This window comes from Epinephelus moara, chromosome 22 (genome assembly GCF_006386435.1).
Source record: "Epinephelus moara isolate mb chromosome 22, YSFRI_EMoa_1.0, whole genome shotgun sequence".
Classification (NCBI taxonomy): Eukaryota; Metazoa; Chordata; class Actinopteri; order Perciformes; family Serranidae; genus Epinephelus; species Epinephelus moara.
The window spans coordinates 36,428,874-36,441,926 of record NC_065527.1 but is presented as its reverse complement, the minus strand read 5'-3'; the positions used below and the strand labels follow the sequence as shown (position 1 = coordinate 36,441,926).

The window sequence follows — 13,053 nt, the reverse complement described above, 5'->3', positions numbered from 1 at the left end:
ATGTACAGTTAAACCAGTGTTGTCCTCATAATCCAGGGTTTTGCTCTGATTGTGTGTGTGTGGGTAATGTACAGTTAAACCAGTGTTGTCCTCATAATCAAGGGTTTTGCTCTGATTGTGTGTGTGTGTGGGTAATGTCCCAACAAACAAGTGTGGGGTCAGGAAACGCCTTCTCCCACCCCGTCCTCATAGTCCGTAAAATGTCAGGTTTTCATATCTTCAGATTCTTTGACAATAATTTAATTCTAAGTAGACAGAAACATTTCTAAAAAATTTTGGACCATTTTAATCTTTCTTGCATCTCTCTGGGACAAAGGGAAAGGTGGGTCCCCATAAACCATGGCTGAGCTGGTATGGGAAAAGTGTCCTCATAATCCTCCCATACCTGTATGTGTGTGTGTGTGTGTGGTCAGCTGCTGTCAATGTCAAATCATTAGTAAATTATCAGTTTGATTTTAATATGCTTAAAAACTGGGTCTTTATACTTTTAGATGCCCCGTGGCAAGTCCTACCTTCGCTCTGAGGCGGCTAAGTGGAGGATGGCAGAGCGACAGTTGGCCTCCAGTGACGCTGGTGCATGTATGTGGCGTGCCTTCTTGAAATCAACTTTTTATGTATATCCTTGCTGTATGACTGAGTTAAACTCCTAACTTTGTGTATTTTTATAGTCTTGAAAAGTTCACATATTGTGTTTAAGTGCTTGAACTTTGAATTTGGTCTCCATTTTAAAAAAAACAAATATTTTATGTTCATCAACAGCTTGTGGCACAGGGTGGTGCCACAAAGTGCACAAACGGTCAATTTCTGAGCACACTGGGCGCCAGCATAAATTGGTCATTCCAGTTGAGGTCCCAGGCAAGACGGTATGTACAATTCATAACGATTTCACTGATGATTAGAAGTTTTAGTTGTGTGTTTTCAGCCTAAAAGAAATCCTGTCTTTTGTTCCAGCTTGTTCTTCTTGTAGGGGCGTCCCCTCTGCGCTCCCTTGCAGATGGGATTGTGCTGATGCCAGAGGATTGCTACACCTTTGGCGTCATGTCCACTCCAGGGGCGTGTCCTGACTAGCTCAGGACTGAGGATGAAAATGCTGTTCTTCCTCGGATCTCTGATGCTGTCTGTGTCATGGCCCCTAGCAACAACCTTATTATTTTGTTTAGGTCTTCGCTGGGACCTTGTCCCACACTTGACAGTCCCGGGGGATATCCAAGAGTTTTTCCGGCATGAATTTCACCTCGTGTCAGCACGTCTCGGTATGTTTGAAAATAATGGTACATGGTTCTAAACAGTTTTATGAAGGCTTATGAGAATTATATATTTTACATATAATTTCTAATATTATACCCATTATGGTTTTCTAATAAGAAAGTTGACATTGCCTTTTTAAAATGTGTTTTTCAAAAACTGTTTATTTTCTTGTTCCTTTTTTTTAAGGTGTGAAAGTGATAGTTTGTGTGCTTTATCTAAGAAAATGACAAGTGTTAGAAATAATCTACATGTCTGTCAACACTGCCTTGCGAGAGTGTTTCATTCATATTGTATATGGATTACGCTCGCGTAATATCACATAGGATTACGCTTGCGCAGGTCCTAGTCCTTTTTTTTGTTAACCAACTGGTCTTTTTGTGTGTGTTGGGGTAGTTCCTAGGGGGTAGTCTAGCTGTTCTTAAGTGCATTCACAAGACACCCGAAGAAGCCCATAGAGATACTGTTTGTGTGTCACAGAGGATAGTCAGGTGTCTGGTTATGACAAGTTCAAAGAGACAACTCCGTAGTTCTGGTTGGAGGAGGGTTCCTTGGGGGTAGTCTAGCTGTTCTTTTAAGTGCATTCAATGGCACAAGACATGTTCCTGATCAAATATGTAATGTAATTAATGTATGTAATAATTTGCAATAAAATTGTATGATATTTTACACCCTGGTTTCACGTCTCACCTGAATACTAACTGAACCATGATACTGAACTGGTAAATGGTAATGAATGGGACAGTTTCATCATCAGAAATTGTAAGAATGTTGTAATTTAAGAGTAAAAGTCAAGGAATGAGTTGTTTATATGTAGTCATTGCTTAATAGTAAGACAAAAGTAATTAAGTGGTAATCATGTAGGGTTTCAGTAGTAATTCAAAAGGGTTTGTGTAGAAATAAAAAGTAATTCAATAGTGATGAGTAGTGATAAAACACTACATATGCAGAAGGATGTAGTAATTCCATAGGGATTGTGAAGGCATACAACAGTAAATGTGTAAGCATTGTGTAGTTATTCAATAATAAATGTGAAGGAATGAGTAGTGATTATATAGTAATTTCCCAAAATCCAACAGTGAGACAGAAGTAATTAAGTAGCAATTGTGCAGGGATTTGAATAGGCATCATGTAGTAATTGTCAGTAGTTATCAGTAGTGAAATCACCCAATACATTACTCATTACTATTCAAATCACTACACAAATCACTACACAGCTCAATAGCAATCAAGTAGTGAAACAGTAGTTTTTGTGTAGGTATTTAGTAGTAGTGATGAGTAGTGATTCAGTAGTGTTTTTTCATGAGGGACGTTTTTTGTATAAATTGTGTATGTACACTGAAAATTGTGGCCTTGGCAGCCAGTTAAAGACAAAAGTTTTAGACGATTTTAGACCCCTCTCCACTCTAGCTCACAGCTGACAATTTCTCCACATTTGCTCATGGTACTTTCAGAGGCACAGATTAAAAACAGTAAAAGATATGAAAAAGATGAAAACATGAGTGAATAGATGAGACCTGTGGCAACATTTGAGAGTTGGAATGGAGTCTGTAGCACAAGGTATGGAGAAGCTATTTAGGCATGAAAAAGGCCAATGATTGGTCCCTTTCTCCATTCATTTCCTGTAGGACAGCTTTCGAAGATCCTCAGGAGGTTTTGTGGCACGTCACATTTAAGAAGCCATAAAATCCAAACTGTTCGAGTAATGACAAAGTTATACAGAACTTTTATTCAGCAGGATTTGAGCTGTCATGTGTGCGAGTTTGAAGCCGATACGATAAATAGTCTAGGGGGAGATAGTTTTTAAAACAGAGGATTTTTTAGGCTAAATCTTACTTTGAAAGGGCAAATAGCTCACTTCCTGTTGGATTTAGGTCAGGGGTGTTAGTGCGTGTTTTCTAGGTCTTGATGAGACGAACAAGCCAGTTATGGTTTGATCTTTCTATGACATTCCTACGGTCTACGCAGTGGCCATTTTAGTGTGCCCAGGTGGTGTTAGAGAGCCCAATTGGGCACTTTTGGGGTTATTTTTTCCTTTTATCAAAATTTTCACCAGTCCCGACATGCGTGCCAATTTTGAGCATGTTTAGGGGGTCAAATTTGGGTTCAAAGAGATGGCGGGAGAAAGACTAAAGAAAGAAAGAAAGAAAGAAACGCACCAAAAAGAATAGGGTCCTTGCCCCTCTTTCCTTATTTATAAAAATAAGAAAAGAAAATCTATCTCCAAGGTTCTAAAAGAAGAATTGCTGCATAGAGAAGCATTACACAAGCAAGATCAATCAGAGGGAAAACTGGAATAAATTAGTCATAGCTAGGGCTGTCCCGAATACAATTTTTTAACATTCGGACCTTCGGCAGAATTTATAACCAATATTCGTTCACAGCGGTGGGGGGGGGGACCTGATTGTATTGTACTGGGGAGTTTTGCACAGCGGCGACCAGATCTTTGCTCTCAAACCACAAAAAAATGTGATGGCACAACAGTCTCCTTCAGTACATTATTCTATGCTTTCTTTTGATTTTCACATTGGCTAGTCATCCTGTTTAATTTGTCTTCTGATTAAATTGGAACCGTTGAAACAAGTTGTAGGAAGCCTCTGCAAGTAATTGGTTGCTGGCAGACACTCTGTGCTGCAATAAAATGGTTAATCAGCAGTGCCGTGCACTGTAGAGCCGATGCGCTGCTGGTTCTGCCGGCCTGAATAGAATATAATGTCTATAGCCTTACTGTTGTGTACAGCCTTTATAGACTGAGCTGAGTAGTGATGCGCGGGTCGACCCGTAACCCGCGGGACCCGCAAATGGACCTGCGGGTCGGGCAGCAGTGATCGTCTGTTAAATCGGTCTGTAAATGATATTTTGACATTATTGGCTATTACTGTCATGGCATCCGAAGGTACTGATGCGTTGAGCAGGTGACAGTCCGCGGTCGTTTTCAAAACACACTTGTGTCACGCACTCCAAAAGAAACTTGTTGAAACTTTAAACAATAATTTATTGTACAAAACGGGGGAAACAAACGTTGACAAAAACGGTTCCATAATTCATATTAAATTCAAAACATAACGAAAAAACAGCTACAAGTTAGAGGGAATAGTGATAAAGTGGTAAAACTTGGCATTGATCCACAGCCTCAGACGGATGCGCTCAAGCGTGCCGTGCGCACAAGCTCCGTTGGTAGGCTACTTTTTCACACACTGCAATAATTTAATTTAACTTGTGCAATAACCCCATTCACCCTGACTGTATATATTCTGTTTGTGTAAATAATCTTGTTCAGTTTACAATATATATATATGTATATATATATATTTATTTACATTTATGTTTGTTAATAATTCCTGTTTATTTCACTATATATTTGTTAATACTATTGTTTAAATTTCTTATATTTTCACGTATCTTTCCTCTCTTGCAAGGAGCACCTGTAACATAAATAATTTCCCCTCAGGGATCAATAAAGTATTTCTGATTCTGATTCTGATACTATATTTTCACATTTTTAACAATGCAATTTAAAAGTTTTGATTTTTATTGATAACCTACATTTACCAACAACAAAGCACCAAAAAAAAAAACACCTAAATACCTACCCATAGAAACGAATATTCGAATATCCGAATATTTGGGTACAGCCCTAGTTATAGCCAGAGCAAATTTCAATCTAGACCACACAAATTATATTAAACAAAAAAGTATGTATTTGAAACAAAGAATGCATGAATTTGGGAATAGACTGGGTAAATTATTGGCACACTCTTTAAAGGACAAGCTAAGAAAACCATCATGGCTATTAAGACTGAAAACGAAGTAACATATGAGCCATTAGAAATCAATAAACATTTTTTGATTTTTACAGTAGTTTATATATATCAGAAAATATTTCGGTTTCTGAGACAAAAGTCTTTTTGGAAAGTTTGGATCTACCTCAAGTTACAGCTTCAGATCAACAAATTCTTAATAAAAACTTTTCCGAGGAGGAAGTATTTTTCTAGAATTAAATCATTGCCAACAAATAAATCCCCAGGCCCAGATGGCTTTTCTGGAGAATTCTATAAAACTTTTTGGCCACAACTTAAATCAGTTTTTATGCTAATGATAAATGATTTCTTCAGTCATAACACCCTTCCTGCTTCTATGAACACAGAAAGAGTTTCTGTTATTTTAAAAGAAGGGAAAGATCCTCAGAGATGTGCCTCATATAGGCCTATAAGTTTGCTTGAATGTGACTACAAAATTATCACAAAACTGCTATCTAAAAGACTAGAATCAGTTCTTCATAAGTTAATAAAATTAGATCAAACAGGATTCATTAAAGGTCACCACTCCTCCGATAATACCAGACAGCTGTTTAACATCATACAGTATTTAAATCAGAAGAAAATACCCTCATTATTAATATCCCTTAATGCAGAGAAGGCGTTTGATCGCTTAGAATGGGATTTTCTTTTTTCGGTTCTAGATAAATTTAAAATAGGGTCTAATTTTATTGCATGGATTGAAACACTATATAAAACTCCAAATGCAACTGTTTGTACTAACAATGTGGAATCATCTCCAGTACAGTTAGGTAGAGGCTGCCCTCTATCCCCATTATTATTTGTTCTTGCACTAGAACCCTTTGCTGAGATGATAAGAGCTAATAAAGGGAGTGACTTCAGGCACACAACACCACAAAATCTCACTTTATGTGGATGATACTTTATCATTTGTTACAGAACCTATGTTAACTCTGCGCCATGTTTTGGCAGATGCAATATTTTTCTAAACTTTCAGGATATAAGGTCAACTTACAAAAATCAATTGCTTGTCCTCTTAACATTTGGGATGAAGAAAATGTTAAGAAAGAATGACCCATCTCTTGATCAATACACAGCTTTAAATATCTTGGGAGTACAGGTAACACCCACTTCGGACAAATTATTTAAAGAAAACTATGTCCCTCTACTGGATGATTGCAAAAAGAAACTTCAGACTTGGTCTTTTCCCCCATTATCTCTTATTGGGAAAATTAATGTTATTAAAATGAGTATACTGCCCAAGTTCATTTATGCCTTCAATATGCTGCCGTGTTATATTTCTTTTTCTTTTTTCAAGTTGATAAATAGATGTCTAACAAAATTTATATGAAATAACAAGACACCAAGGATTAGGGTTTCTACTTTAACAAAGTCATGTTTAAAAGGGGGGTTAGGACTTCCGAATTCTTTATGGTACTATTGGGCCTGTCAAGTTAGAAATATGATAAGTTGGAAGTTGGGAACTAGTTCTCTTTGGGTAGCATTGGAATCGCTAACATGCTATCCATTGGAGATCACAGCAACACCTTATGTTAATAAATTGCAGTCTCTGATCAACCTGGAGGGGTTGCCCCTTTTACAAACTACATTGAAAGCTTGGCAGGACTGTAATAGATATCTGGGTACAGAAGGACATGTAAGTATAAACTCACCTATTGCTTTCAACCCTGACTTTCTGGCACTTTGTTAAACCGATTTTTTGAACTGGTTACTTCATGGCTTGAAAACTTTTCCGACACGCTAGATGATAACTCTGAATCGGTCAAATATTTTACTGCCATCTGTGCAGAATATCAAATCCCCAGAACAGACTTTTTCAAGTTCTTGCAGGTTTGTCATATTATTGTATCTTCACTTGAAAAGGGACAATTCAGATTACACCCCACTGAGTTGGAACAATTTATTATTGTATGGTATCCTGTGGCTGTGTATGAGGGTATGTGTATGATATGTGCTAAATTGTGAATAAAATAAATAAATAAAAAAAATTGTGAAAAACTGTTTAACCAGAAGTCAATTTATGTCAGGCCTGACAGGGTCATTTTAAGTAAGGAAAAAAGAATCTGCAAGTAGTGCTGAAGATTTCTATGAAATTTATATGACAGTCATAATGGGAATACAGTATTTCACACTGGATGGCTTTAAATACATTAACTTTTAGTATGCTTTGACATACAACCCCAATTCCAAAAAAAGTTGGGACGTGAACAAAAACAGAATACAATGATTTGAAAATTATTTTTGACCTATTTAATTGAATACAGCCCAAAGACAAGCTATTTGTTGTTCAGACTGATAAACTTTATTCATTCAATCCTTTTTGTAAATGTACACTCATTCTGAATTTGATGCTGCAGCATGTTATAATGAAGTTGGGACAGGAGCAACAAAAGACTGGGGAAGTTGTGGAATGCTTGAAAAAACACCCGTTTGGAACATTCCATAGGTATACAGGTTAACTGGTTACAGGTTTCAGTATCATGACTGGGTATAAAGGGGCATCCTTGAAAAGCTCAGTTGTTCACACGCAAGGACGGTCAATGTGAAAAACTGTGTGGATAAACAGTCCAAACAGTTTAAGAACAAAATTTCTCAACAGAGTTTTATTTTATGGATGTCATCATCTACAATACATAATATCATCAAAAGATTCCCAGAATCTGAAGAAATCTTTGCACAAGAGGGACAAGGCTAAAAACCAAACTTGAATGACTGTGACCTTTGACCCCTCAGACTGCGCTGCATTGGAAACCGACATGATTGTATAAAGGATATTACTACATGGTATCAAGAACACTTTGGAAAAACCATTATCAAATTCAAGTTAAGACTCCACCACGCAAAGTGAAAGCCATATATCAACAACATCTAGAAAAATCACGGACTTGTCTTAGCCTGAGCTCATCAGAGATGGACTGACACAAAGTGGAAAAGTGTGCTGTGGTCTGACCGGTCTATCACGGACGTTGTGTCCTCCTGGCTAAAGAGGAAGAGGACCATCTAGACTGTTACCAGCTCAAAGTTCAAAGCCAGCATCTGTGATGGTATGGGGGTGTGTTACTCTGCCCATGCCATTATCATTAAATGCAGAATGTTACTTTGTTGTTTAAGCAGTGTGACTTATGGTAAATGTCATTATGCCACTTGTTGTTTTAAGGTATTGCAAATTTTGTATAATATTTATTGGTGTGTTATTTTAAATAATGTGCTGTGCGCTATGAAAGCGATGGACAATGGACTTAACGGTTTGCTGTGTCACAGTGGACTTGTGTGTTTACCCGTCTGTCATGAACTGTCTTTTACAAATGTCAACAAAGGCACACGTAGCTGATTGGCACACCTGCTGAGCCTTATTACAACCTCCCACTCCTAAGAGTGAAGACGCCAAGTCTCTTGGTCAGGTTCGCACCAGGAGGCTGTGTTGGCTTGCTGCTGAAAGGTGCTGCGCTCCCTTCCTATCGGGCTGGATCTACGCCTCTCCCCGCACTGCTGTGGATGGCGTCGTCTCCCCTCGTATCTGTGAAGCTGATCCTGAGACTCTATTGTATCAATACTCGCTATCCTTCAAGTTAAGGGAAGTAGTATTTTGTTCCTCTTAGCGTGTGCATGTGTTAACTCCCCCACGATATTGCTGAGTGCGCAGTGGTATGCACAGACTTTTTGAAGGGCAGGGGCAAAAAGAAAAAAAAGGGCACATACAGCTAAAATCGATTATTAATTAATCGCGATTATGTTATGGACGAGTATGAATCGATTATTACATTTTCAAAAATCGATTATTTTTTTCATTATTTTATTTTGTAAAAATGTTATCCCGCGGTCAATGGAAGTTGAACGTCACACGCGCACGCCCAGTTCCAGTTCCGCAGGTGCGTGCAGCAGCCAGAGCGAGTGAGCAGTGCATGCTAACCTGATGCTAACCGTATGAGCGAGGCGTGTAGAAAATGGACGAGGAACAGCAACTAGCAACCAAACAATCCACCCAGCTCCATCTGGACTAAAAGTGAGCGTGTGGATTCATTTTGGTTTTCATGGCAGGAGCTCTAAACATGTTGAAAGAATGCACGCCGTCTGTCGACATTGCCACACTAAACTGAAGTACTGCGGCAATACGAGCAACTTGAGGGCTCACATGTCCCGCTTCCATCCAGAGGAGGCTGCGTGGGTTAAAGACGGCCGCCTGAAGCCCATCACTGCACCGAATCAACGTACTCTCCATGAGATGACAAAACTAGCCCCGGGCTCAGAGCGAGCTAAGAAAATCGCAACGTCAATATCTTATTTCATTGCCAAATATATGAGGCCATACAGTGTGGTGGAAAACCAAGGCTTCTGCTACATGGTCCACAATATGGAGCCAAAGTATGTGATACCATCCTGGAGCTTTTTTTACACAGAAGTCGATTCCAAGTCTTTACAAGGAGACAAAGTTTTTAATGCAAGAGTCCCTCAAGTCTGCTCCCAGGGTAGCAATAACTTGCGATGCCTGGATATCCAGAGCCACCGTCTCATATCTGACTGTTACAGCTCATCATGTCAACAGTGAGTGGAAGCTAACTTCATACGTGCTTCACGAGCTTTACGAGAGCTATGGATGATAGCCACACAGGTGCAAATATGTGTGAGTTTCTCAAAGCTGTGGCGGACGAGTGGGGGATAGAGACACACGACCTGGTTCTCGTTACAGACAATGCGTCAAATATGAACCTGGCTGCAGAGCTTGGCAACTTTCTACATGTCCGGTGTTATGCTCACACCCTAAACCTCGCCTGCCAACGAGCACTGAAGTTGCCCACTGTAGCCCAACTGTTGGATCAAGTCAGACGGATCACCGCCTTCTTTCACCGGAGCACCACAGCCAGTCATGTGCTGGAACAAAAGCAGGCCCTACTCGGTAAGCAAAAGGCTTAAAATTAATTAAAAAATAAAATATTTGCCTTTGTAATCGAAGTGAATCTATTTTAACTGTAGCATACAAAGCAAGCTTTTTATTAACTTTTAATTTACCAGTAGGCTATTTAAAAATATAGTTCCTAATGTAGGCTACTAGTAATTGGCTTTTTTTTTTTTTTTTTTTTTTCATTTTACCAGAACTGCCTAAACACAAACTGAAGACAGATGCTCCAGCAAGGTGAAATAGTGGCTTTGACATGGTTGATCGGTTCCTTGAACAGCAGCCAGCCATCTGCGCTGTGCTTCTCTCTCCTCAACTAAGTATGGGATTTAAGATTTTATTAGACCTAGTATTAATGCCATTAGTGGTTGATTAATTATCAGTGTGCCATTTTCACGAGTGTATCATGTCTACACATACAGTATGCCAAACTGACACGTGTTATTAATAATGTTAACCAATTAGCTGTGTCCATCTATTGTTGAATTGTTGTCTGGCTCACAGGATATAAGTTGACATGCACCAAGGCTAATAGGCTATTATAGTTCACTAAAACTAAACTAAAAACTAAAACAAGGTGTGAAAAATATTTTAGTTAATTGAAATAAAAATAAAAACTAGACTTTAGAATAAAAACAAAAATTAACTGAAACTATATTGTGTACACACAAAACTAACTAAAATAAAATAAAAATATACAGAAAATGTCTTTAGTTTTAGTCTTTGTCAATTTGTCACACAACAAGCCTGAGGAGGAGGCACTGGTGCATGTGTTTATTGAGAATGAGAGTCTAAATGACTGTGAGTCGTGTTTGCGTGAATGGATGAACCTTAAAGCATACAATGTTGATTTCTTTTTTTAACTATTCCAATTCCTGTTCTCGATTCCTATCATCCTTACAGGTGAGGAAAGGTGCACATGACATCTGCACACTGAGTGAGGCAGATGTGTCCGGCGCTGAACACCTAGTGAAGGCCCTCAAGCCCATGAAATTGGCCACCACCACAATGTCTGAGGAGAGCATGCCTACTCTCTCCGTTATCGCCCCACTACATGCACAGCTCCTGGCCGACTTCACCCCCGCACCAGAGGATGACCCGATGACCCGTTAAATCAAGCATGCCATGCGGGAAGATTTGAGGAAGAGATATACATCTACAAAAGAGAGGCACACACTGCATACAGCATCTGCCCTCAATCTTTGCTTTAAAGCTCTTCCATTCCATTCAGAGGATGAAAAAGTGGAGACATACAGCAGAGTGACTACAGAGGCTGCATCCCTCGAGGTAGTCTCTCTTTTGATATAAATAATTCTACTACTTTAGAGAATGATTAATTGATATAAATAATTCTACTACTTTAGAGAATGATTAATTATCTGATTGATAGAATGCTTTGTATTAGAAAAATATGGCCAATCAAAAACTAAAAAATTGAATGCCTTAGTTTTATTGGGAAAGTTTTGTTTGAGTGTAAAATGCAGACTTGGAATGTTAAGTTAAAATGTAGGCCTTTGAATTACGATGATGCTTTTGTATTTGTTTAATAATTTTGAAATGTGAATGCTTTAACCTGTCTTATTTTACTGTTTCCCTGTATCAGGTGGTGAGACAAGAGGCTGAAGTCCCTGAGGGGGAAGGTGATGACATGGCTGAGGGGCATGATGATGTGAGGAGGATGATGCAGTTGAGAAGGATCGAGACGAAGTCCCGAACCTGGAGGACGACGGCCCCTCCACGCCCTCCACCTCAAGACCATCTTCTCTGACTGCACTGCTGGGCCAAACCTGTAGTGTTGTTGTTACCACAGTGGAGCCCAAGTTGGCACAAACCAGGGCTGAGGAAGAGGTTCGCATGTATCTGGAGGCCCCTTCACTTCCTCTCACCAATGACCCCCTTGAGTGGTGGAGCACCAACGATCATGTGTATCCTCTCCTAGCCAAGCTGGCCAAACGATACTTATGTATCCCAGGTACGAGCGTTGCTGCAGAGAGAGTGTTCTCCACTGCGGGGGACATTGTGTCAGCACAACGGAGCACACTCACTCCACAACATGTGGACCAGCTGGTCTTCCTCCATAAGAATCTGGTCGTTCCAGATCAATGAATGTTCAGAACAACTTGATCACTCACAAGTTATAGTGTGTTGTGTTCTGTCACTGTGTTCTGCAGTATATAAGCTACAGTAAGTTGGTTCTACCTCTAAAGGAAATAAGCCTTCCATTTAATTGTTGTTGTCATGATAGTGCAAAGAATCTGGTCATTCTAGACCACTGATTGTTGTTTAGTATTACTTGATCAGTCACAACACAATGTGTTGTGTTCATTTCTGTGTTCTACAGTATATAAGCTAGTAAAGCTACAATAAGTTTTTCCATTTAAGTTCAGTTGTCATGAAGGTGGAAGGCATTACACAGCTGTGAACACATAAAGTTCCAAAGCTGCATTTTTGTTCTGCAGGAAAAAAAAACTCCAAATGTGGACATATTTGCAAGTGTGGACATTTGTTTTAAGTTAAAACAAATAAGTCTGAAGTTACAACTACGGAGCCTTTGTGCTCCACTGTCTCTCAGATTAACTCATATCGCAGCGGTGCCTGGATAGCGTGACGTGTGTGGTTGTGCTGCTGCTGTGGTCCTGCCAGATGCCTCCTGCTGCTGCTGCCATCATTAGTCATACTTCTACTGTTATTATACACATATGATTATTGTCACACATATACATGTGTGATATTAATATGCCAGATATTAATATATACTTTCAACATATTGTACCACAGTAGCCAGAACTATAATATTATTACTTTCATTAATGTTGTTGTAAGTAGCCAGAACTATAATATTATTACTTTCATTAATGTTGTTGTAAGCTACTGTCATTACGTCTGTCCTGCATCTCTCTCTCTCTCTCTCTCTCTCTCTCTCTCTCTCTCTCTCTCTCTCTCTCTCTCTCTCTCTCTCTCTTTCTGTCTCATTGTGTCATATGGATTACTGTTAATTTATCATGTTGATCTGTTCTGTACGACATCTATTGCACGTCTGTCCGTCCTGGAAGAGGGATCCCTCCTCAGTTGCTCTTCCTGAGGTTTCTACCGTTTTTTTTCCCCGTTAAAGGG

At 39.2% G+C, this 13,053-nt stretch overlaps 1 protein-coding gene and 1 long non-coding RNA gene across 3 annotated transcripts in view; one reads left to right on the top strand and one right to left on the bottom strand.

The window, feature by feature from the left end:
* Positions 1–1,914, top strand: part of LOC126383533 (uncharacterized) — a 13,310-nt gene extending 11,396 nt beyond the window's left edge. For both annotated transcript variants that reach the window (XR_007569164.1, XR_007569163.1), the window contains exons 2-4: positions 492–579; positions 760–863; positions 952–1,914. This is a non-coding gene — a long non-coding RNA (uncharacterized LOC126383533). The remainder of the gene's footprint in view (positions 1–491; positions 580–759; positions 864–951) is intronic.
* LOC126383469 (putative ferric-chelate reductase 1) overlaps positions 1–13,053 on the bottom strand; it is a 285,727-nt gene that overhangs the window by 156,168 nt on the left and 116,506 nt on the right. The window lies entirely within an intron of this gene.